This window comes from Bactrocera tryoni, chromosome 1 (assembly GCF_016617805.1).
Source record: "Bactrocera tryoni isolate S06 chromosome 1, CSIRO_BtryS06_freeze2, whole genome shotgun sequence".
In the NCBI taxonomy this organism is placed as follows: domain Eukaryota; kingdom Metazoa; phylum Arthropoda; class Insecta; order Diptera; family Tephritidae; genus Bactrocera; species Bactrocera tryoni.
The window spans coordinates 40,065,717-40,092,056 of NC_052499.1; the positions used below are offsets into that span (position 1 = coordinate 40,065,717).

Here is a 26,340-nt window from a genome sequence, read left to right on the forward strand (position 1 = left end):
AGTCGGAGATGCTAAGTCAATCAGAACATCAATCCATAGTTCTTACTATTGATTCTGATACAAATTCTAGTGATATCAGTGTCGGCCATCAAAATAAGCGGCTAAGAATAATTTCCACTACGGATAATGACAGTGACTAAACAGCATTCAACGGTATTTTTCAATAAATCTACCTATTTTCTATTTTCTTCTCTTTTATATATGGTTTTTGTTTTGTATTTTTTATGTTGTTATAAATGAATAAATCATAAGTCTGAAATTTGAAACTTATTGTAATGTTTTTGAATATTTTTTTGCGCGTATATTTTGTTATACGCGATATTTTTTATATTCGGAACCAATTCATTAGTTAATATTGGAAAACTAACCATTTTTACGCGATTTTTTTTTTATGCGATTAGTGGCAGAACCAAAAATCGCGTAAAAAAGGATTGAGTGTATATAAATATAAACTGCGAAAAATTATAGAATTATTTATTTTTTTGAAGCGATTGCAATAACGGACGGGAATTTACAGAGCTTAGTTTTTATTCGTCGAGAGAAGATTTTAGAATTGCCTACTTAGTCCGAAGTAGCACCTGTTGGCAAGAGTTATTCTGCGTTGGATTTCGAGATGGCATTGTTGTTGGTATTAATACTGGTTCCAAGATAGACGAAATTATCTACGACTTCGAAGTTATGACTGTCAACAGTGACGTGAGAGACGTATTTGCTTTCCTTCCTTATCCAGTCTGGAGAAAGCAATACTCACGGGGCGGAATTTGAGGCCAAAGATATCAATATCATCAGATACGCCAGCAGCTGTACACTCTCATAGAAGATTGTACCTACTCGATTAAGTTCTGCAGCTCGAATTATTTTCTCCAGCAGTAGATTGAAGAAATCACACGGCCTACACGTTCTTCAGGGCTCTCGCTGAATTTTCAAGTGCAAAGCTGACAAGCCTTTGAATTGATTGGTGCTACAGCAGCGATTAATTTAAAAGCATAACAGTGTGATATGGAACTGGATACTGGGTAGTTGGAAATATCATGAACTTCTCACTATCTGCCTATGGATCTATTAAATCTTCCCCATTGTTACTATATACGCACAGGCTCGGTTTAAAAATATGGCTCACAACTTCAGCTTATTATATTTTCGAATCACCAAACCAATAATGTTTGTGATGAGCTAAATTTTCTAGCGGGCGTGTTGTGCTTAAATATTTCAGTAGATAAAATAAAATAAATTAAATTATCAAACAAACACTTTCGTCCATATTTGACGAATGTATCAAATGTATATACAGTGGGGAACGAAAATGAGTATGTACAACTTTTAAGAAGCTTTTTATCCCTCTAGCTCATATTTAATTCCGAAGTAAATGGTTAACAATATAAAAAAAATGAAATATCGAATTCTAAGAAAAAAACAAAACAACTCATATGTACTCAATTTTGGCTCTTACACAACCTTTCACAAAATAGCTAATTTCTAGTATTAATTCATAACCCTTTATTACACAAAATACTTTGTACAAGGTTTGGGCATACTTTCGACCAAATTCAATATAGATTACTTTGGAATGCTATGTCATTATCGCTGTACCCCTTGCCAAAACACGTCCAGATTCGTTGGGGTTGGTCGATGTTGTCCTAATCTCCATTTGACGGTTGACCACAAATTCTCAAACGGATTGAGATCAGGGCTTTGGGCTGGCCACTACATCAATGAGAAATTTAGTTCAGCAAACCATTACTTCAAGATTTTGGATGTTTGTTTAAGGTCATCATCCTGTTGAGATATGACTTCATCTTTACGACAGGCACAACTTTCCACAAAATCGTATGTGTATATACTTTTGGTATGAAAAATATGCAGATATTCTCGTTTGCTCATTATTCCATAGAATTTTGTAGAGGTACTACATGCCAGAAAGTGAAGTTAAGTTCAACTGTTTTATTCTATACTGAAAATGCAGATTTTTATTTTTTACCGCTGCTATATAGCCAATGTCGAGGAGTGCTCTTCTGGCATTCCTTTTACTAACAAACTTATTTATTTTTTCAAATGCGTTCTTTGGTGTCAAGTGCTTGTTTCTTTAAGTATGTTTTATCAAAATACGTGCGTCTACATCCGCAAAAATTCTATTGTAGCCCCTTACTAGTGGTATGGGGACAAAAAGTCGCCTTGGCTTATTTTAAGCGCTTTAGATATCATTCGTATTAAGACCTGCTCCTGTGATGATCATAATACTTCCCTCAATGTGTGAAGATACCTTCTAAATTATTTTCAAGGCCAATGAAATAAATTGATGAGCTATTAAAAAAAATGTTTTTCATTTATCAAAAAGTTGTTACCAAGAGCAATGAAGCATAATATCAGTTAAATGTTTTATTTAAGTCGTGAACAATGCAAACTCACGGCAAACTTTGATATTTATACCCTGAACAGGGTATATTAAGTTTGTCACGATGTTAGTAACACCCAGAAAGAAGCATCGGAGACCCTATAAAATATATATATAAATGATCAGTATTTTGAGCTGAGTCGATTTAACCATGTCCGTCCGTCCGTCTGTATATGTACGAACTAGTCCCTCAGTTTTTAAGATATCCTTTTGAAATTTTGCAAACGTCATTTTCTCTTTAAGAAGCTGCTCATTTGTCGGAACGGCCGATATCGGACGACTATAACATATAGCTGCCATATAAACTGAACGATCGGAATCAAGTTCTTGTATGGAAAACTTTCACATTTGACACATTTGACATTTTCGAAGAAATTGGTCAGATCGGTTAACTATAGCATATAGCTACTATACAAACTGAACTAAAAACTTTATTTTTTTATATTATTAACCATATAGTTTAGAATTGAACATGAGCTAAAGGGACAAAAAGCTTTTTAAAGTTTCTTTGCTACTTCTATATTTATGCAGGTATAAGGACACGAAGCACAACCTTGAACGCTATAAATACAAAACCAAAACTACATAAAATAACTTAACTAAGAACCACGATAACAAGATTAACCAAGTAAAGTTACATAATTCTTCTTTGTGTTGTGCCGTATTGTATCATTTAACGGTCCAAGTGAGCTAGATTTAATTACTGTATTAATATAAGGTTAGCTATCACAATTGTTGCAGTGATACATAATATTAATTGAGATAGATATATGCGTCTGCCCGTGCAAGTTATAACTTGATTGAAACTTGAGATATCGTAATGAAATGTGGTACACATATTCCTTGCTACTCAAAGGAGGTTGGTATTGCAGATGGGCGCAATCGGAAAGTTGTCATGCCAACCAAATACCACTAAACGAAAGCTTTTAAGCAGCACACACACTGTGACACAGTTACAGCTAAGATTCACAATATGAAATTAACCTGCTTACTTATGGTAGAACATCGATTACACAGGCCCACAAAATAAAATCGATAAAAGGTTCCTTTGACCAAACATGGTGTATTATATGTACTTTGGGCCGCTGAAACCGAATCTGAAGTCCGTTTTGCTCCATCACGTCAGGATTTTTTTCTAACCTCAAAATACATGTCGGATTTTACTACGAAATGAAAAAAATTTTCATTTTCAAACTACAAAAGGTAGGTCTGTTTTTGGAAAATTTTAGAAAAGGTAGGCATTGGTAAAAGCGGGTCATACCAAGCCGACCCTCTAAATAAATCCATTAAAAACTTTTACTTTCACACTCACAATGCTATGAAAGCGCTCCATTTAAGCCATTAACAAAGTTGGACAGTGAGCCTAGTACTGGCCACCTTTAGGTGCAATTCGATATCTCTTGATCTGGACTATTTCAACCAAATTTGTACTTAACTTAACATCATCATTAACCTGACATTTCTATCGGACGGTGTAAAAATCGGATCACAACTACGCCCACTTCCCACACCAACTTTTAAATTTTTTCTGATTCTCCCTCTTTACAGCATACAAATCCAAAATAATATTATTACAAACTTTTTATAGAAAGTATCCGTTAATCATGCTACATATTAACTAAAAAATAAGTTGAATTGGATCAATAATTCCCTTAGCCCAATATACCGGGTTTTTCAATAGGGATAATATGATTTCTAAGTATCAGTTCTGCCATATTTAATATGTCATGATCTGTAATTTTTTTTCATTGTTTTCAGTAATGTTTATAATTTTACCATTAAAAGATTTACGCAGGAACAACGTTAACAAAATATTCAATAGTTTTATCAAAATAATCGTTCTCCAATTGCAACTTTACGTGCGCTTATGCAATTTTATGGTCTTAATGATAGTCCACCTGTTCTCGCTATTCGTCGAATTATTGAAAATTTCGAGGTAAATTTAAATTAAGCTAAATTTACAATTTGGTGCGGATTTGTGTCTGGTGGAATCATCGGTCCGTACTTCTTTCGAAACGAAGCTGATGACACTGTTACTGCCAATGGAAATGGAAGAAGTTGATCTTGACAACATCTGTTTCCAAGAGACTGGGGCTTATTTCAAGAAATTGTGACATTGAATGGCCTTCAAAAAGTTGTGAATAAACACCATTAGACTACTTCTTGAGGGGTTATTTGTAGTCTTGGTATTTAGCAATAAACCTTACTCTATTTAAGCTTCAGAGGTCAATACTGAACATGTTATTCGTGACATATGATTTTATTTTGTGGAAAAGGACTCGAAAATTGGGTTCATCGAAATCGTTCCATCGGAATAAGTTGTGGAGGCCATTTGAATGAAGTTATATTCAGTACTTGTTAATTGTGTCAATTGTGCTTCACACTAAATAAAAAACATTTGAATTTCCTTAATGCGTTTCTTATATGCGTTATCTTAATAAAAACGAGAGAGAGTGTATTATATAACATATGTATAACGGCGGTAATCTGCATTGGCAAATAGAAAGTTCTCTAACTTACCCCATTTTATTTTTTTATAGTAAACGCAAATAACAGGAAAAGTTTAGTGGAACTTTTGCTTATTTTTGCGTCAAATTTCATAGGCAATTATATCATCTAAATGTAGTCATCTGCGTATTTTCATGCCACTTCTAATTTGAATTCTGTCAAATCAGTTGATCTAAATACACATAAGATATGGCCATTTGTGATAACAGTGTTATTTATATCAGATCGAAAATTTTACAATTCCGAATATGGTATGCCAAGTATAAATATACCGGTTTTGCACAAAGTTAAAATACCTAATTATACAAGCGTGCGCAGGTAGTAAGCATATTAAAATTTATCATGAAACAAGTAATATTATTCCATAAATATACATACATACATATATACTCATGAGCGCTCGAATAGTACACTCTTGTTGTATTGGTGGGATGTAGTCGGCGTAATTAAACAATGATGCAACAAACCGTCGGTCACCAGAGCAATGGTAAATGATAAGGATTTATGAATAAAATGTCAATCAGTAACTGTAAAAGTGGCTTACCAACGGAAGTTGTTTAGACAAGCCCCACATAACGGCGGATACAGGTCACGTCAGACGCCATATGACACCAAAACGGTACTTCATAAACATATCTACAATGAATATCGGTCAGTTTCTATGGCAGTTCTATGCTTTAGTGGTTCGATCTGAACAATTTTTCGTGGAGATTATGTCGATGACTTGGCTAATATGTAATTCAAATTTGGTTCATAATAACTTAATTTTGATTGATTAGTTTATATGACAGCTATATACTATATATAGTGGTATATATACAGCTATACTATAGTGGTCCAAAATCGGTGGTTCCAAATTATATGCAGCTTGGGGAGAAAAGGATGTACATATGTCATGTATTTTAGCTTGATGTCTCAATAACTGGTTTTTGATATTTCATTAATATAGGTACATATATTACAGGTCATATAATTAATTTGTTTCCCCTTACCCGATTTTGGTTCACATCCGAAATATATCTTTTTAATAAAATTAGTTCAATTTAAATGATATATATACATAATCAAAGAGCTTAAATGTACTATAATAATCGATAATCAATAGACTAGGGGTGTATAGTCTAGACCAGGGTAGTTGCCGATTTCATTAATATTTTGGGTCGCGTGCTATTTTTAAAAGTGTGCGTGTGCGTTCGCTAAAAGGTGATCCAGTCGAAAATAGGTAATAACAAGTAAGGAAGGGCTAAGTTCGAGTGTCAACGAACATTTTATACTCTCGCATGATAAAGTGATAGTCGAGATTTCATTATCCGTCATTTACATATTTTCTTATTTTGCTGTAAAATTAATTAGATTAGTAGTTCCTGAGATATGGTTTTTGGTCCATAAGTGGGCGACGCCACGCCCATTTTCAATTTAAAAAAAAACCTGGGTGCAGCTTCCTTCTGCTATTTCTTCCGTAAAATTTTGTCTTTCTGACGTTTTTTGTTAGTCGGTTAACGCACTTATAGTGATTTTCAACATAACCTTTGTATGGGAGGTGGGCGTGGTTATTATCCGATTTCTTCCATTTTTGAACTGTATGTATATGGAAATGCCTGAAGGAAACGACTCTATAGAGTTTGGTGAACATAGCTATAGTAGTTTCCGAGATATGTACAAAAAACTTAGTAGGGGGCGGGGCCACGCTCAGTTTTCCAAAAAAATTACGTCCAAATATGCCCCTCCCCAATTCGATCCTTTGTGCCAAATTTCATTTTAATATCTTTATTTATGGCTTAGTTATGACACTTTATAGGTTTTCGGTTTTCACCATTTTGTGGGCGTGGCAGTGGGCCGATTTTGCCCATCTTCGAACTTAACCTTCTTATGGAGCCAAGAAATACGTGTACCGAGTTCCATCATGATATCTCAATTTTTACTCAAGTTACAGCTTGCACGGACGGACGGACAGACAGACATCCGGATTTCAACTCTACTCGTCACCCTGATCACTTTGGTATGTATAACCCTATATCTGACTCTTTTAGTTTTAGGGCTTACAAACAACCGTTATGTGAACAAAACTATAATATTCTCCTTAGCAACTTTGTGGCGAGAGTATAATTACCTCTCCTGCACTATACTAGCATTCCCAGATTTCTTTGTGACATGTGGTGGTCTTGGCTCCCGTAGCGACATATTAAATACGCCTTGCGACCTTAATAGCAAACTTCGTTCACAGCTGTCGGGCTTTTGAGCCTGTGAGCTCTTATGAAAACATATACCTATAATCGCCAAAAAGGCTGAACTATAAATTACTGTTATATTCTGATATGTAGATGAATTTAATTTGAATAAATAATAAGAGCATACCACTTTGCATAAACGTTGCCGAGTGTACTTGAGTATGACATGACGTCTAATTAAACCTTTTTATTAACAGCTTTTATAACAGCTAGGAGTAACCACCGAGTAGCCATTTCAAATAACTTTTCTGCATTCAAATAATAAAATTTATGTTGGCGTACATGAAAAAACCTTTCTTAATTACCAAGGCATTTTGTTAAGTATTCAGCATTCTAACAAAACTTTTTTTTTTGTTTTTTGTTGACCACGTTCGGAAGCAGGTGTGTCCACAGAACGAAGAAACAGTTGAAACTGTTGACTTCATTCGATAAACTAGTCCGAAGAAGACGAAGGAAGACTTATCAATCAGCGCGGGTGTTAAAGTTAACCGTTTTTTGATAATCAGAAGTTGTGATCTATATAAACTATCTGAAATATCAGAAATTTGAGTCGAATATCAGTAATAGCTTCTAAGGTGGTCTTGTCTGGCCGACGTATTTTTCAGAGGGATTAAAGAAGTTAGAAAAAGCCTGGATCGAGTATATGTTTTTTCAAAATTTTCGCTTTAGTTTTGTAGAGCAAATACTAATTAGACGGTGCTCGCAATCTTATCCAGCAACTCTTGATAGATAAAAGATTCCACAAACAGCTGCTGAATTTAAAATTAATTACAATTTGTATTTGCTGATGATAAAAGAACATTAATCTACTAAAGTATTTTAGTGATTACTGAGTACTGAAGATTTCCAGCTTCCATTGGACGGTTATGAATATAATTTTATGAGACTTGAGTACACCTTATACCATAATTGCTCGCTAAATCGAAAAAATAATATATGATGGATAACAACGGCTCTATGGAATCTAGTTAATCGCGTTATTTACTTAAATAAAGCTTCAAATACATGCAATATAGAAGGGGAAAGAAAACAGTCCTATGCAAATTAGACAAAGCAAAGACTTTGAAATATGAAAGTTTACGAAGGGTAAACAAAATGACAGAGGCAGTAAAATGCAAAACACTTTGCACCAGGAGTGAGGGTGGGGAAGATAAACACAAATACCAAAAATATCAATAAATATTCTTAAACAAACCTAAAAATAAATGTGAGTGAATTTATTTGATTTAGCTCTGGTTTGCCACAACAAAACCGAAAGTAAACCCGTTTCCTGCAAATGTAACATTTTTGATTTCACGCCACATTTTTCGATTTCATTCATTCAGCTTATATGGCAGCTATGGTATATGCTACGAGTATAGTGATCCGACCTACACAATTTCTGTGGAGATTACACCATTGTCTTAGATAACAACCAATGCCAAATTTTGTTAAGATATCTCGTCGAATGGAAAAGTTTTCCATCACTTTATTCCGATCGTTCAGCTCGTATGACAGCTATATGCTATAGAGATCTGACAAATGTGCTGCTTCCTTGTGAGAAAAGTACAGATGAAAATTTTCAGATTGCTATCTCAAAAACCAAGAGAATACATAGTTAGTATATCTACACTAGGACGAACGGACAGACACACGGTATAATAAGTTATCTAGCATTTCCTTTCGGTGATACAAAATTTGTGCCAAACTTAATATACCCTGCAGGGTTATAAATATGCTATGTAAGTAAAATAGTATAGTAGTTCAATAAGTTTTGTCGTTTGATAAGAAAAACACAATTTTATGATTCAAAATACACTTTATTATTCAGATCCACCAATCTGTGGATTCCATCCCTGACAACTTTTAACAGTCAAAATAAAACCACTGCAAATTTCAAACATCGAATGAATTTCTTTTCACATGCGTCATACAACTTATCTTCCGCCAAAAATCATTTAATCAATTTCGTAGTGAATAATTAATTGCTATTAAATCAACACCGTGCATTTATTTTTACACGTTACATGCCTGCCAGACTGTCTGGTTTACGGTGTGCCATATGTTTGCCTAGATTTTATCACCAATATTTTTGCATTTTTGTGTTTTCATTTTACTTAAGCTTAAATAGCAAAACAATGCTTTAAGAGGTCGAAATTTCATATACTTTGCAAATGCAATAGCGTTTGTGTTCTTTTAGAAGGTGTTTAATCACATATGTTGTATTCAGTCAGATTCAGATTGTTTATGCACAAATTTACAGTACAATTACATGGAATCAATTTCTAAATACCTAAATACATATATATAATTTTTGAAGCTATTGCATTATTCACATGCATAAAATATCACATGTAAGGTGAAAATGCTATTGATACATATCAGTTACATGTTAATTCATTTTTACAACAAAATTATTGAAGTGAAACTTGGTTACACATTGTGATAAAAAAGTAAAAGGAAAATGTAATTTAAATTTCCCGGCTTAATGATATTTCAAAACAATGTATTTTAATAAGTTGGTAGGACTGTGCTTACTTACTAATTTATTAAACTAATTCGGTTTGTTTGCAGCAACTGCTTGAGTTGGTACTCGTATACCTCGGTAGTTTCTAGCAAAAAATTTGTTTCAATTTTTGTATTTCTAACAAAATTTCGTTTGCGGAATCTTTGCGAATGTTGGGGAAGGCATACGGTGATTCAGTTTTATCAAAAACGTAACCCTACGAATGCTACAAAGCCTTCAAAGACGGTCGAGAGATCGTTGAAGACATACCTTGTTCTTGGCGACCTTCGACCTCTTCAACAGATGTTAAAATGAAGAATATGTTGCTTGAAAATCATCAGACAAGTGTTAGAGAGATGACAAGGGAGCTCAATATCTCTCGAGAGTCCGTTCGAATTATTTTATTATTACCGCGGTCTTGCTCGAATCGTCTCGATAAAGCTGGATTTTTAGGGAAATAAGGGGTTCTCTTTGGCTGTATTGAGGCGTTTGCGTGAAAAACATAAGTCGTAATCGGCTGGATCGCATCGAGCCACAATTGTGACAGAATTTAAATCCAAAATATGAATACCATCGATCAAACACAGTATTCCCCAGATTTCGCTCTATGTGATTTTTTCTGAAAGGCGTTCTCAAAAGTGCTTATGAAAAGTGTTTCGATGACTGGAAAAATCGATGGCACAAGTGTATTACATCTGATGGGGATTACTTTGAAGGCGAAAAAATAAACATTTGCGTTTTATTAAAATTTCTGGATGCTTTGTATAAGATAATAATTGCGCAAAAAGATGTGTCAATCAAATTCCGTCGATGTCAACCGTAGCTAACGCAGACAGTGGTCGCAACAAATGAAGGTAGCTAAATGATATTGAATATTGGCGTGGCGCTCAGGCCAATATACGAAACGAATGTGATGCCCTTTATCGCTATCATATCGGAGCGAAGCTGGAACAATCAATTTTATTAGCTGGTGGTATTTAGATTTAGTGTGTCTTACTCCAATTTTTCCCGATTAGAATGATGTGCGTATGTAGGGAAGCCTTAGCTCTTTCGTGTACACAGTTTTCAACAATTAAATTAAAAAAAACAGAATGACAACCAGCTTTCAAACAAAAATATATATATTTGATCACAACCAAAAATAAATAAAACCTTTAATTGAATGCAAATATTGAATTCCACTTTACTATATCTAATATATAATCGCGTATTGGCGATTCAACAGCCTTAAACAATATCAACGTGCGTTTATATAACCGCATGCTTTTCAGAACGGATAAATTATGGATAATTTGCCATGTCAACGTCTAATTTTTCATTTTTTTATGCGCCAATTTTACATTTTTTTCTACAGCCCGCTTTTGCCTTCTCTCTATTGCAGCGATGATGACTGTCATTCATTCTACCGTTATGGCGCCAAATCCTGTGGTCGATACTATTCGCAGCAATAACAGGAGGAAATTTAATTATCGTTTTAGTTGTTACGACAATGATTCGCAGATTTCGCAGATGAGTTAATGTGGATACATATAATTAATTCAAACAATAAATTAATCACGTAATAAAATACGCGAACACGAGTTTTTATCTGATTTTTAGTTCATATATGTACATATATAAGTACATATAGCATATGATTATTTATATATCCATTAGACTGTGCCAAATAAATAAAATATTTTTTTTTTCGGTCCCATATCAAAATTTCGTTGAGAGTCACGAAAAAAAAATTGTGTCAAAATTTGAGCCCTTTATCTTCATTTTTCAGTTAGCGCTCGCAAAAATAAGAATTTTCGTCAAAAAAATTTTTTTTTCATTCATTTTTTGGTTATAATTTAAAATACCAAATAAAAAAACCCCTTGGTATGGTTTTGTAGCAAATTAAATTCTCTACAAAAATGATCCTTTCTCGAATTTATTGAATCAACACCGTTTTTTTATTGCTCATTCAATTACAATTTGTTCTATGATTTTTATTTTCAATTATTGATAAACACTTATTAAACTTCTTTCCAACGAAAAAAAACAAACTAAATCAATTTTTCTAGGAATGGCGTTTGCCGTAAACAGTAAACATGCATAAACTGAGGTGCAGTTAATAACATTTCAAAGTGAAAAACGAAGGCCGTTAACTTCGTAACGTTAGCTGTTTGACTTCGTATCCAATGCGAAGTGGTATGAAAATATATTACACCAAAGGTTAACTGTGTATTTAAGTGTAAAAAATGTTTATTATGCTAGCACTAAACAATTGCATGCTTTTCAGTGAGAACGTCGACAGCAATTACAGGTACTCTTAAACAATCTTCCTGCCATAAGTTCTGTTACAAGTTCGGGGTGTTATAAAAATATTTAAAATTTTTTTTTATTCGAAAAGGTCAACTTTGACCTCAAACTGCAGTCCAGTGTATTCAAAGCTGGACTTCCAAGCAAACAATCATTTGCAGTTGTGAAACCAGGAATATTGCTTTAAATTCACTGCTGAATGGCTTTTGCCTTATGTGTTGAAGCAGAAAATGGATCTAATACTCTCCATCAAAGAAAATATTGCTTAAATACTTTACCTTCCTATTTTACCGCCTGCTGATTCACTGGGGCAAAAGATTTTTAAGCCATTTTTCACAGGAGTGAAGAGAGAAGAACACCTTTACATGAAACTCCCACCAAATCATTATAGCAGCTGGCTTGTGACCACCTAGAACCCTCGGAATTAAATTTGTTTGCATATTTGGAAGCTTTTGCGTAGTCCTTTTGCTGTTTAAAAACTTCTTGGACAGTAAACCATTTTTAACAAGAATACTTGCAAGGTCGTTGACAGCGTGCCACTGAAGAAACCGCTTTCATCAGATGAGTCTTATTAGCTTCAAGCGCGTTTTCAGAAGAAGACCAGTTGACCGACGGTAGTCTTTCATGCGGACAACTGGTCGATCTGGTCGATTTATAAATTTTTGCTGACCTTTTCTAGGTGAATTACTGTGTGTTCGTGAAAAGTTTTAATGGCTGAATTAGTTCGAACCAAGTGCGGACGCCCTTTTTTTCTGCCGTTCGGGTATAACCTGAAAGGTACTTGCAACTTGCAAGGATTAAGGCCATGGACGTACCTTCATATACAAAAGGCTTATTAGTTATATGGGGTATAGGCGAGTATTCACCCATTCATTCTAAGCACAAAGATGCACCGTTATAAGAAAAACACTCTTTTTAAATGTTATTAAGATCACTCACATATGGTAAATGGTGGCTAAGGGAATTATTGACCAGAATAAACCATTTGTAACCCACATACATACTACTATCAGGAAAGGAATATCTCTGAATTTCAATTAGATATCTCGCATATTGACTGATATTTTCGGTAAAAAGTCAATTATAAGTACTAGGTACACATTTTCAGTCAGTTGGGTTCTATTTGGCCATAAGATGACACACTTCAAAGGCACTACTCGTGCAAAGCAAAATAAAAAAGTCAGAGGAATGGCACGTACTAAAATTGGTTGAAATTGATCCGGCAGGTCTCGAGATATATATGTGATTTTACGACAAAGTAGGCGGTGGCACGCCCATCGTCCAATTTTCACACCGGCTCACATAAAATTTAAGGTCTCTGGCGTATTCGCTATTGATTTATCGCGCCCTAAGTAGTTTTTAACAGAACCGTAATGTGAGCGGGGTTATCATCCGATTTTATTATTTCTCTGGCGTATTCGCTATTGATTTATCGCGCTCTAAGTAGTTTTTAACAGAACCGTGATGTGAGCGGGGTTATCATCCGATTTTATTATTTTCACAATGCCACTAAGAGTTCTTATAGTATTTACGCTAGAGGAACTTGGCATTTGAACCGTCAGTCGTCTAGGAGATAAATGCATTAGAGGGCGGGAACATACCCACCGTGCCAAATTGCAGATTTTTATACTCTTGAAAATTAACGGTTGTACCTATCACCTAAAACTAATCGAGATAGGCATAGGGTTATGTATATATATATAAATTATCAGGATGACGAAAAAAGTTGAAATCTGGGCGACTGTCTATCCGTCCGTCCGTCCGTGCAACTGTAACTTGAGTAAAAAGCGAGATATCGTGATGAAATTTTGTAGACAGGTTCCTTAGTACAAAAAAAAAACCCATCTACGAAGGGCGTAATCGGACCACTGCCACTCCTCTCACTTATAAACTGCCATAACTAAGAACTAAATTAAAATATAAACCCTAATTTAGCACAGGGGATCGCAGTAGCAAGGGGCACATGTGCGTGTGTGAAAAAGTGGGCGGGACACGCCCTCAAATAAATTTCTTGTACATATCTTCTAAGCTGCTAAAGCTACAACAATAAAATTCGACCAGCACGAATATTTCAAGAACGCCTACAAGCGCAATAGATTAAAAACTGAATACACCAGAAACGTAAAATTTGCCGCCGAGATGGTATGATAAGGCTTTATAGGGGCTTTGGTACTTGGCATTCTTTTTATATGCTTATGTTTTCTTCTTCTTAATTGGCGTAGAAACCGCTTAAGCGATTATAGCCGAGTTAACAACAGCGCGCCAGTCGTTTCTTCTTTTCGCTACGTGGCGCCAATCGGATATTCCAAGCGAAGCCAGGTCCTTCTCCACTTGGTCCTTCCAACGGAGTGGAGGTCTTCCTCTTCCTCTGCTTCCCCCGGCGGGTACTGCGTCGAATATTTTCAGAGCTGGAGTGTTTTCATCCATCCGGACAACATGACCTAAGCCAGCGTAGCTGCTGTCTTTAATTCGCTGAACTATGTCGATGTCGTCGTATATCTCGTACAGCTCATCGTTCCATCGAATGCGGTATTCGCCGTGGCTAACACGCAAAGGACCATAAATCTTTCGCAGAACTTTTCTCTCGAAAACTCGCAACGTCGACTCATCCGTTGTTGACATCGTCCACGACTCTGCACCATACAGCAGGACGGGAATATGCTTATGTCACGTTGTGGAAAATGAGCGAAATCCGACTTAAACCACGCCTACTTCCCATATAGCACAATTTTGAATCCCACTTGATTCGTTCAGTTTCCAGTACACAAATCAAGATGCAATTAATATAACGGGATTAAATTTTGCACGAATAATGCCGTTAGTATCTGCCACCTTATGACTAAAAGTTGTTCAAATCCAACAAAAACTGCTAATATAAAGATTTTCGAACTTCGGGGTTTGTTCCGCATATATCGGCCAATATGTTAAATATCTTAATAATCTTTGTGCCTAAAATGGATACAATTCGGTGGAAACTTGTCCTAGCTCCCATATAAGTAATATCAGGATTTTCGAACATCCGACTCACTTTACTTCATATAATCAGTTTTTTTAGTAAGTGATATGTTAATAGTATGTGGTAATGGAAAAAGTAGATAAAATCTGGTCGATACTACCCCAACTTCCACATAATACATATAATGGTTTTCGTTTTTCTAACAAACCTTATGTGTTTGTCAGTATAGGAATTTTATACAGTATACATATGTATATATAGTATAATATTGATTGGATGTCAAGTTGCACGAGTATAAAATGTTCGGCTGCACCCAAACTTAGCCCTTCCTTACTTGTTTATCCTAATTTAGTGCTAAGTTAAGTTCCATAACATAAATGTTGGTATAATGGCGTTTTGTGGCCGCGTTAGTGTTTAGTTACAATATCTCAATTTTTACTCAAGTTAGAGTTTGCTAGACTAGGGTCTCTACGGCTATAATGAAATTTCAGCCAAATATGAGCAAAGTACGCCCATTGTAGTTTTAAAGGTACTAGTTAGTCAGTTGGCCGTCCTTTCGCTTACTTAGCGGACTTACAGTAGTTTCAAATATAGAGCTATATAACTTTATCATAGAAATATTAAAAACGCATTAAATTTCAGAAAAATGCTGTCTAGTTTAAATCATCTTGTAGTCATGTAAATTTATTTATCCCAAAAATTGGGATGCCAGGAGCTAACAAGGATGTAAAAATTATAACGGAAACACCATTAAACAATGCAAGAAAGATGGCTAAATGTAAATAAATATTAAATTAATATTAATTACAAAAAAATGTCCCTGCAAATTATTCCAAAATATTTACTGACGCTCTCTAATGAGTTATTTAAAACTCTAATTAACTCAATAATCTTTTGACCACAGTGAATCTTTCCATAGCGGATACCATGGTATCGAGTCTCAATGCGACGTCCAATTGAGTGTCTGCATGTTGGAAAACGACTGGCCTTTCGGTGAGCATAAGCGTTTCGGTGTTTATACTAATACTACTAATGAGTTAATAAATTATAGCAAAGTGTTGCAGCAGTAACGCTAAAGTCTGACGCAAATAAAATTAAATATTTCACCTCTCCATTGTATACATACAAATACTTGTATATAAACATGCAAGGTCGGCACTCTGCGTGTCAACATTTTGCCACTAAAACACTCACTGTACCTATCTACGTCTCCCTCTCTTACAAGTATATTCTCTAACGTTCACATCTTTTCAGACATGTTGCTATTATGAAGCCGTTGGAATCACGCCTGAGTAAGCGGGGCAATCTGGGCATTGCCGTGTTCATTTGAATAACCTCAATTGCGATTTCATGCCCCATGCTGCTCTTCTTTACAACCGGCGAAGTCGAATTGAAGGATGGTACCCGAATTGTATGCTAGGCCGAATGATGGTTCTGCGAATCATTCGCAACAGGAATATTTGAGAGTAGGTGGCCTATAAAGGAAGGTAGATTATATGCATTATATTAGCGTAATTGTTTGAACACGTGTTGGCACTAAAACGGAAGCAAATTTCACATACATACTTTTTATTTGAATTACTTACATTTATTTACTTACGATAACGGTCCGATAAGTACTTAGAGTCATCGCTCGAGTGCCTCAGTATTACAAGAAAAAATTTACTATTATGTAGTACAATCTCATTTGTGTCAAATAAGGAGATTATCGTCGCCTTGGAGGATATTTTGAAGAACTCCGGAAAATTTTATTTTCGGATGTATTAAAGAAGTCGGCTGAGACAAGAATGTCGATCTGAACGAAGATTATGATTGGATATAATTCACCATTTAGCCACAAATATCAGTTTTCGTTTTAAGGCTGAGTATTTTTAGACCGCCTTAATTTTTCAGTTTATACAAAATCTCCTATTGGAAAAGACATCTCTATAATTATTTGATTTGACAAAAACCTATAATAGTCCCAATATGGACTGGAAGAGACGTTATTAATACTTATGACGAGATATTACAAAAATGTTTCCTTACTGTTAACAAACCTTACATATTTGCTACATTTTCAAAATTATACGCGTAGTGAATATTAATTTGAGATAGCTCGATAACTCTTCAGTTCAAAAAGAAATCTAAAGGCAAATTGATTATCCGCTTATATTTTTGAAGTTGAAAAACTAGCCAGAAATAGGTTTTCTCTAATGTAGAGATATGTACATGTTTCAACAAAAGTTATAATATGGAAAATTTCTTCTATTCGGCAATATTTGCTTTCAGTTTCCTCCCTTGCGAATGTAAATATAAACAGCCAAGCAATTTTTCAAATGCCCAACCAATTATATATTTCATTAGCTCTGTAATAAACTTACATGTCGACAAAATCGCAAATCCCAAAGCAATAAATCGGACGCTTACATATGATAAAAATATATTTCTTAACAACCCAAGTACTAATCTAAGGGTCGCTGTAAATTTTGGAAAGAATGTACTCAACTCTAACTTGTTTTCTTTTGCTCTTTTAATTTCCTCGTTTGTAATATCGTTTTTATGATTCTTACGTATTATATACATACATATGTATGTATACCTACTGCCCATCATTTCGACGACGGTCACTTATTCACAAGTCCGCATTGAACTTTGGGGCTCAAAGGTGATCGCAGAGTAGGCAAGCTGAGAAGAAAGGCTTCCCGAGTAAAAAGCGTAAATCTCAACCTTTATGCAAAATAGTAAACTTTGCTCATTTGGATGAGAAATTCTTTTAACTGAGCTAAGTTTTTGGAGCCCACTCTAATCTACATTTTATGCTGAAGAAAAGAGTTAAGCTTATTTTGACAATCGAAAGATGGGAGATATTTCGAAATTATTATGATTTTTAAACTTTAATTTGCTGACTGAATAGGTTACAATTTGTCACTTTGTTTTATTTTTTCTCTTTCTGCTCGTTTTAGTTATCACCACCACCTCACACACAAAATATCAATTAACTAAGTTTTTGCTAATACTGAGGGCTCAATATGAAGAATTTGAAATGAAAGTTTTATCTTGCGTACAAAGGGACTATTGTTTAACTCCAGTAAAGTTTTATACAATATATTTACTTGAAGCTATTGGTATATGCGCTCATTCCGGTCTATGCGATTGTTCTTCCATCCGTACCATCCGCACAAGCGATGCTTTTGTTGGAAATCGTTTGAAGGATTACTTTTATTTCACACAGAGTCATAAATATTTTTATACACTTCTGTACAGGGTTTTCCAGTTACAGAGATATGATTTCTTTAAAAAAATGTTTTTTGCATAATGTAAAGTACAATAGATACAATTAAGTTCTGAATATAACATCACTCAAATGACCCAATTTTCGAGTATTTTTTACTTTAAATTAAGCCGTATGTCATGAATAGCATGTTCAATATTGGCTTCTGAAGCTTGAAGAGAGTCTGGTTTGTTGCTAAAAACCAATGACATTAAATAGCCTCACAAGAGGTAGTCTAATGGTATAAAAGCACAACTTCTTGGAGTCCATTCAATGTCACAATTTCTTAAAATAATCGAATCCCCAAACTTTTCTCGCAATAGTTCGGATGTTGCACGTGCTGTGTGACACGTAGCCCCGTGATGGTGTCACCAGTTTCATTTCGAAAGAAGTACGGACCGATGATTCCAGCAAACTGTCAATTTAGGTTGATGGAATGGTTGTTTATGAAAGGAAGTAAGGAAAAACCAAGTTCGAGTAATACCGAACATTTCGTAGTCTTAAAACTTGCAATAATTAAGGCCATGGAAGTACCATGTACTAGAGTAATATAAAAATGTTAACGGAATGCCAAATACCAAATTTCGTCGAAACGGGCGGGCGATTCCTGAAATATTGAACTCCACCAATCGTCACACCCATCGTCTAATTTTTACACTGGCTCTCATACCATCTCGGAGATAAAGTTTAATGTCTCTGATGTATTTAGTTATTAGTTTATTACGCATTTAATAGTTTTTAATAGCACCGATATGTGACGAGAGACCGGGATTATCTTACAATTTCATCCATTTTCACACTCTCGGTAGAAGTTTGTATAATATTTGTTCTAAGCAAATCTGGTAGTTGTAGCTTTAGTGTCTTAGGAGATATATGTATACATTAAATTTATCAGTGCTTTGTTCTCATGTATTATTACCACGGAATCTCTAATTGTTTTTATTGTATTACCGAACGAGTTTAAAGTTCACTTCTTATTTTATATAGTTGTTTTACCCAGCATTTAATACGTGAAAATCAGTTGTTTAGAATGCTTGCACTTTGGGAAGATTAAATGTCGTAAGCTTCACAAAAATTAGCTATATATCTCAAGAGTTTTTTGAGTAAAACACAAAGGGGGAAGACTCAGGTGGACTAAATTCGATAAGCATTATAACATCCGAGTGAGGAGAATTAGTGCATTGGTATTGTATTATGAGAGATTCATAAATTCGTGTTACGGTAATTGCCGGGAACTAATCCTCAGATGTTATATGTATCAGTGAGTGCTTGGGTTGAATATTACCTTTTGGGTAATTGGGCGCAGCAGCGTATTTCAATCCATCACCGGTATTCTGGTTGTGGTTGTGATATTTATGCACAGCCACAAATTTAATAGAATTTGTTTAAGTGCATTACGTGCCGCAGATGATGGAATAAACTTAAAAAGGAGTAAAGGATTCGCGATGGCACTCCGCCGCATGGGCATGTCAGTTTACAGAAAACAAACACCCAAACACATTATCGCATGCCTGCTCTCACTTAAGCAGATGTATGCAATGGCTGGTTAATTTATTGCAATTGGGCGGAAAACGCTGTTGCGCACAGACTAGCCCAAAGCAACCGTAAAGCGACATCTTGAATTAATGGCCGAGCCGTCACCTACAGAAGCAAGCACTCGCTACTGATGCACCGACATAAGTGGCAGCGCAGTCAAGGACTTGTACACCAAAGATTCATCAGTTGTCACACTGCAGAGTGCATGTGATAGAATTTTCTTAGCAATAAATTGAAATTTTTCCTCAAAAGATGCTGTTACGGCTTTAAGCGATTGTTCCGGTTGTGCTTGTGCGTTACGGTCGGCGCTGAACCCTAAACAGGCGCAACAATATGACTTTGTGGTACTCATGCACGGGTTCATCGGATCATAAACGCGTTAAGAGAAATGATAATTGTTATATATTATATATAATATTTAATATATATAAATTAGGGTGATACAAAAAAATATTTTTTTTTTCGTTTGGTACTCGGAAAAATAGGTTCCTAGACACCTCCAAGAAAACCTCTCCAAACATGAGTTTTTATTGTAAAGGGAAGGTCCTCCTACATACAGTTTTCTATTTTTTCTTATTATCAGATAGTAAAATTTATATCTCGCTTCCAACTACTTGAAAAAATATCTTGTTCCTTAGATTTTGTAGGAAATTAAATGCTCTACTAAAAAGGTCTATTATGATTTTTTCGTAAGCCCAAACGTTTAACAGATATTAACAGTTAAAGTTTGATTATTTTTGGGAAAATTTTTTATTTCTTATGAATTTTATAACTCAATGAAAAAAAATTATTAGATTCAAAAAGTCCTGTTTACTTGTATGATAAAGTTCGGATATCTTAATGAACATATGTATATCCCGTCACTTTAGTAAGTTCGATGTTCATTATGATCTCTAGTACACTAAAATGAGAGGTTTGATTTTTTGTTTGTGACGAGCTTTACCAGGGCCCAAAGATTTTTCGAAATATTTTAAACTAATCGATATAAATATAACGTTGTGTATTTCAACACGAAGAAGAGTATTTCAACACGACCAGTAACGACATCAAAAGATTTATAAATTTAAGTTTGGTGCAGAGGTACAGCAATGAAAACTACCTGTGCTTTAAAAAAGTAGGCGTTTTCCAACCTCTTTAGTGTTAACAATTCATATTCCATGACTATCCCAAGTTTAAAAGTAGCTGCATGAGTGAAGGTTGCACTAGTGAAAGATTTCCTAAGAATGTACTACTATCATTGAAACAATAATGTATCCATCATACAAAGTATATTATTTTCTATTTCAGAATTACTATACTACTCGATATAAATTACGAATTAGATTTCGAATAAGCAAATTAACTGTTCCGAATTTATCACTGCCTTATAATAGCCGGCTTACATCATCATCGACATGTTAGATATTCACGGTATTGAGGCACTCCGAAGTACTTTAAGCTGTTGGTTCGCTTCGCATGTTTTTTTTTAATATATATTTATTTGCAATCTATCAATTGACAATCATCAAATTTTTTAAATACATTAATAGTGACAGGATTGATTGTTCTCTATTGAGACTAATCAATGTATTCCTAAATTATTTTATTTGCTTAAACTTCTTAAAACTACTTTTTTTTACATTTTGATCTTCCATATAGATTTTAAGTAGTTTTAAGAAACATCGCATTGAAGGTGATTTTAACTTCTATGATATTTGATATAAATATATTCCTAAAATATTTCTAAATTTTGATATGAAAAAAATAATGTCAAATAGTGGTAAGCTTTTATTGCTACTATTAGTTTAGAATTAAAAAAATTGTTTTTATATTGTATAAGGTCTTTATTATATTTTTTTATATTAATATAATAATTCATTTACACTATTGAAATATTGAACTGTTAAATTTATAAATAAAAAATGTACATTTATACTATTTGGTATTTTGTTTAATTTGGGCATTTAAGATTTCAAAGTTTGTATCAGCAAAAAATGACCTGCTATGTTTTTGCATAGTAGTTACAAAACAAATTATGTTATAAACTCTGCGTATTACCATAAAATAACCACTACTTACTTCATTTTAAGTATACGGAATTATTACCCACGAAAGATTAAAAATATTTAAATCAGATGAAAACACACATACACAGGGAAGAGAAAAAGAAAGTCAAGTCATCGCAGAGTGATTATTGAAGCATATGCTTCCTTGTCAATATTTATTCAGCAATCTATTTCGTAATTAATTGTTCTGTGTCACGCATTCGCCGAGTTGTACTCAGTCAACAAGTGATGAAAGAGGCGCGGATGAATTCATGTGCATGTTTAGCCCAAATAAATCACGCTAACTAAATGTCAACTTTCCCGTTTTCTAACTTGCCTGATAAATATGCAATAATAAGCCGTTGTTTAATTTTCTTATGTTTTACCATATATTAAACGTATGATGGTATTTCACATAAAAATATTCTATTAAATATTTCTCAGAAATAAAATCGTTTGATAATGACATTGGCGATAGTGGTCTAAAATTAAAGCGGAATGAGGGTTATTTATATACAAAAATGCTATATTTAACTGTTACACATCTGTACGGGTCTCAACTATCGGTTTTAGCGAATCAACTCTATACGTAAAAAAATTCAAATTACATCCTCTTACTCTTGCAACATGTTGCTACACAGTGTAATAGTTTTGTTCACCCAGCGGTTGTACGTATCAGCAAAAACTTAAAGAGGTAGATATGGGGTTATATATACAGGGTGGCGCAAAAGTATTCTTCCTATCAGAAGATGCTATAAATTTTGCAGTTGCCCTCTACTGTCAGTTCTGTTTTGACATTTGTGTAGTAAACACATGCGAAATACACGTAAATAAATAATGTTACGCTACACTGCTCCAGAACGTGGGTTATTGGTGATTATTTATTTGAACAATAATCGGTCGATGACTTTGGCACACCGTGAATTTCGTCGCAGATTTCCTGGCCGTCCGACGCCTACTGGTGAAACACTGCGACGTTTAGCTGCTCGACTCGAAGAGACTGGCATAACACGAGATGCTGGAAGGCGTGGCAGACCCCGGAGAAGCCGTTCTGCAGAGGATATTGCTGCTGTTGCTGAGGATGCCATGGAAGCGCGTCAACATCGACCAGACGATGTGCCACTCAAATGGATATCAGTCGACGGTGTTTACAGCGAACTTTGGTACAAGATTTGAAGATGTTTCCGTACAAAGTCCAGACGGTGCATCAACTGTTAGATGCTGACCGCCAATCGCGTCTAACATAAGCTCAAGGCATCCGTAACCACCAAGAGGAAGATGATTTTTCATCAAAAATAATCATAAACGATGATGCCCATTTTCCTTTGCGGGTACGTAAATAAGCAAAATTTACACTTCTGGGGCATTGAAAATCCTCGTGTAACTCACGAAGAGCCATTAGACTCGCTCAAAGTCACTGTATGGTGTGCTGTTTTCGCTGGAGGAGTCATCGGACCTTTTTTCTTCGAGTGGTGAGCGCTACAGAGCAATGATCAACGAGTTCTTTTTACCGCAACTTGATGAATTGGGATTGGAATACATGTGGTTCCAACAGGACGGTAAAACGGCAAACACTGCACGTGCCACAACCGATATGCTGAAGGATGCATTTCCCGGGCTCCTAATCCCCCGTTTTGGCGATTTGCACTGTCCAGAAAGGTCGCCTGATTTGACCGCTCCAGATTTCTTTTTGTTGGGCTTTTTTAAAGTCGCGGGTTTATGTCAGCAGGCCTCAGACTTTTGCAGCTCTTAAAGACAATATCCGTCAAGAATGTGAGGACCTATCGCCGGAAGTTCTGGCCAAAGTGATGGAAAATGCCATAAAAAGAGCTCAAATGACAATAAACTGTGGCGGCGGCCACATTAAAAAATCAAATAAAAATAATCCACAAGTAGAATCAAAGTTTTTCATTTTTTAAAAAAATTACAGCCAAAAAACATGGGAAGGTTATTTTTTCGCCACCTGTTATAAATTATAAGGACGAAGATAGGAGTTGAAATCCGGGAGACTTTCTGTCTGTCCGTCCGTCCATGCAATCTGTAACTTGAATAAAAAATAGGATATCTTGGTGAAACTTGGTTCACATGTTCCTTGGCCATTAAAAAAACATACTTATATAATGCTATAACCAAGCTGTAAAATAAGATATAGAACTGTAATTTGAATTACAGTAGCAAGGGATACCTCCCATATTACAGACGTGACAGAGCTCTCCTTTAGGTAAAATCACATAACTCGGGTCTTGTTCGCACGATTTTTACCATTTTCAGTAAATAACATTCTTCATCTTTCGAAATCGAACATCAACCACGTCAACTCCCCATATACCAAAATTGAAAATTCGATTTGATTATTTCACTTTTCGATGTACAGATCAAGAAGCAATTAATATAATGAGATACACCTTTGCACAATATGTCAATTGGACGATGCGGGTTGCACATATGTATCGCCGGGTGAGTAGGTCTCAACCAATTTTAACCAAATTTAGAGCATAATGTTAATCCTCGCGATTCTACGTTACAATTTACAAAAATTGGCGCAATCGATTGCAACCACGTCTGTTTCCCATATAATACGATATAAATTGTATTTAGATCTTGCGTTTTCCAGTACTCGAATCAAGGACCTATGAATATATTCAGATAAAACGTTACTCAAATAGTACAGTTGTTGTACCGAAAGTAGGATATTTGATGCACTATAATTTAATAGCGAAAATAATTGAAATTAGCGAAAACTCACTTACCTAAATTTCCAAATTCCATATATAATGGTTATTATATTCTAACAAACATTATGTTGAAACTGTCGGTCAGTGTATGAGTTAAATCTTTAAAAATTGCTTGAAAATATTTTCTCGAGCACACCGGAATAATAGCAAAGTTGGTGAAAATAGACAAGATTATTTCTGCCCCCACTTTACAGCTGTCTGCAATCGTTAACGTTGGTCAAAATATATGATATTTCGGTGAAGTTAAGTGAAAGTAAATATATCGGGACCCAGCCGACCAATTTCAACCAAATCTTGTACGTGAAATTTTCCTCACACTCCTTTGTAACAGTGCAAAAAATAGGTGGAAGTCGGTCTGCGACCTCACCTACTTCCCATATGACACAATTTTAAGTTCCATTTATTTTTTTCTTTTCCAGTGAATAAATCAAGAAGTAATTAAAATGACGGGAAAAAACTTTGCACGAATAATGCCTTTAGAGTATCCTATCTCATGATGTATATAGTAAATTAAAAATTCACCTTTCAATTTGATTACAGGTATGTCTGTGTGTTACAAATGGGTTGAATCCGGTCAATACTTCCCTTAGCCCCCATATACTTAATTTAAAGATTTTCAAAATTCTGAGTGACTTTATGATGTATATATGAGAGAGCGAGTTTTTACTCATAATACCTTTGTGCCTAAAATAAGTAGTATTTTGTTATTATATACCCATATACTACGTCATATGATTTTCATATGTATACATACGTATGTATAAATATATAAATTAGCTTGGGTTCCCATTCTCTCGCTAGTTGCAAGAGTATGAAATGCTCGGTTATACACGAACTTCGCAAAATTTATCTTGTTTCTATTATTGGTCACATGAACGCTGGTATTATATTACTTACACCATCCATACCTGTCATTTCGATTCAGCGAAACTTTTGCTCTGAAATACTCCCTAGATTCTTTCCGTGGACAGGCATTTGCCGGTGCGCAGAGTTACCGGTTTTACATTTCAGTGAGTGCGTGAAAAATCATTTGATTATGCTTGCCGTTTTCATAATCAAATGAGTTTTCGTGCTGCGTGTAACCAACGAAGGCTATCCAATATCACTTCCATGAGCATAACCAATATTACACCTTTAATAATTTAATTTGTTTTCCCAATTTTTTTAAACTCTGCAACATTTTAAATTTTTTGTTTCAGAACTTGAATAACATTTGGATATCGCTGAAATATATTCACTTTGACTCCACAGAATATAATATTAGGCGTGTTTTTTTTACCAGCAAATTAAGCTTTTAGCTTATTTTGTATGGAAGACTTAGCCAACATAATTATGGTGGCTTGTCATAAGCTATCATAGCTTGTATATTGAACCAGAGGCATTTCCGGTTCATCGCTTTTTTTCATTCTTCAAGAAAAAAGCTGTTGGCAATAGCGATAAAGTTCATTTTGACAGATGAAAATGTAAAGGAACCAAAATTACAAAATTTTGTGTTTTAGTAAAATTTTATACAGATATGAACATTTGTTATAATTTTTTTTATTAATATCATCAAATGAACAAAATAAATATAATTATATAGTAATTTAATATCCCGTTTACAAATTGAAGAATTCAAACTAGCCTTTTCTCCACATCAAACATTTTGATTCCATGATTTAGCTATTAGCTTATGATGGTCAAATAAAATACGGCTATTAATATTTAAATCAAAAAATTCAAAATATACTCACGGAAGGCATTCTCGAAATGCATGCTGCTTGGATCGGCCTTTTCAGGCAAGGAAACAAAACAAGTCCGTAGGGGCCACATCTGGGCTGTAGAGCGGCTGCGGATGCGTTGGAATGCTGGCCTTGGTTAGGTAGCTATTCACAAGAATGACGGTGTGAGCTGGGGCGTTGTTGTGGTATAACTTCCGATCGGCTATGATATTTGTC

General features: G+C 34.8%; 1 long non-coding RNA gene across 1 annotated transcript; it reads left to right on the plus strand.

Moving 5' to 3' along the window:
• Nucleotides 1-14,828: 14,828 nt before the first annotated feature.
• On the plus strand, nt 14,829-21,243 carry LOC120766661. The gene is made up of 3 exons (XR_005704612.1): nt 14,829-15,848; nt 16,110-16,342; nt 20,932-21,243. It is a non-coding gene; the product is annotated as an uncharacterized LOC120766661 (long non-coding RNA).
• The last annotated feature ends 5,097 nt before the right edge of the window (nt 21,244-26,340 follow it).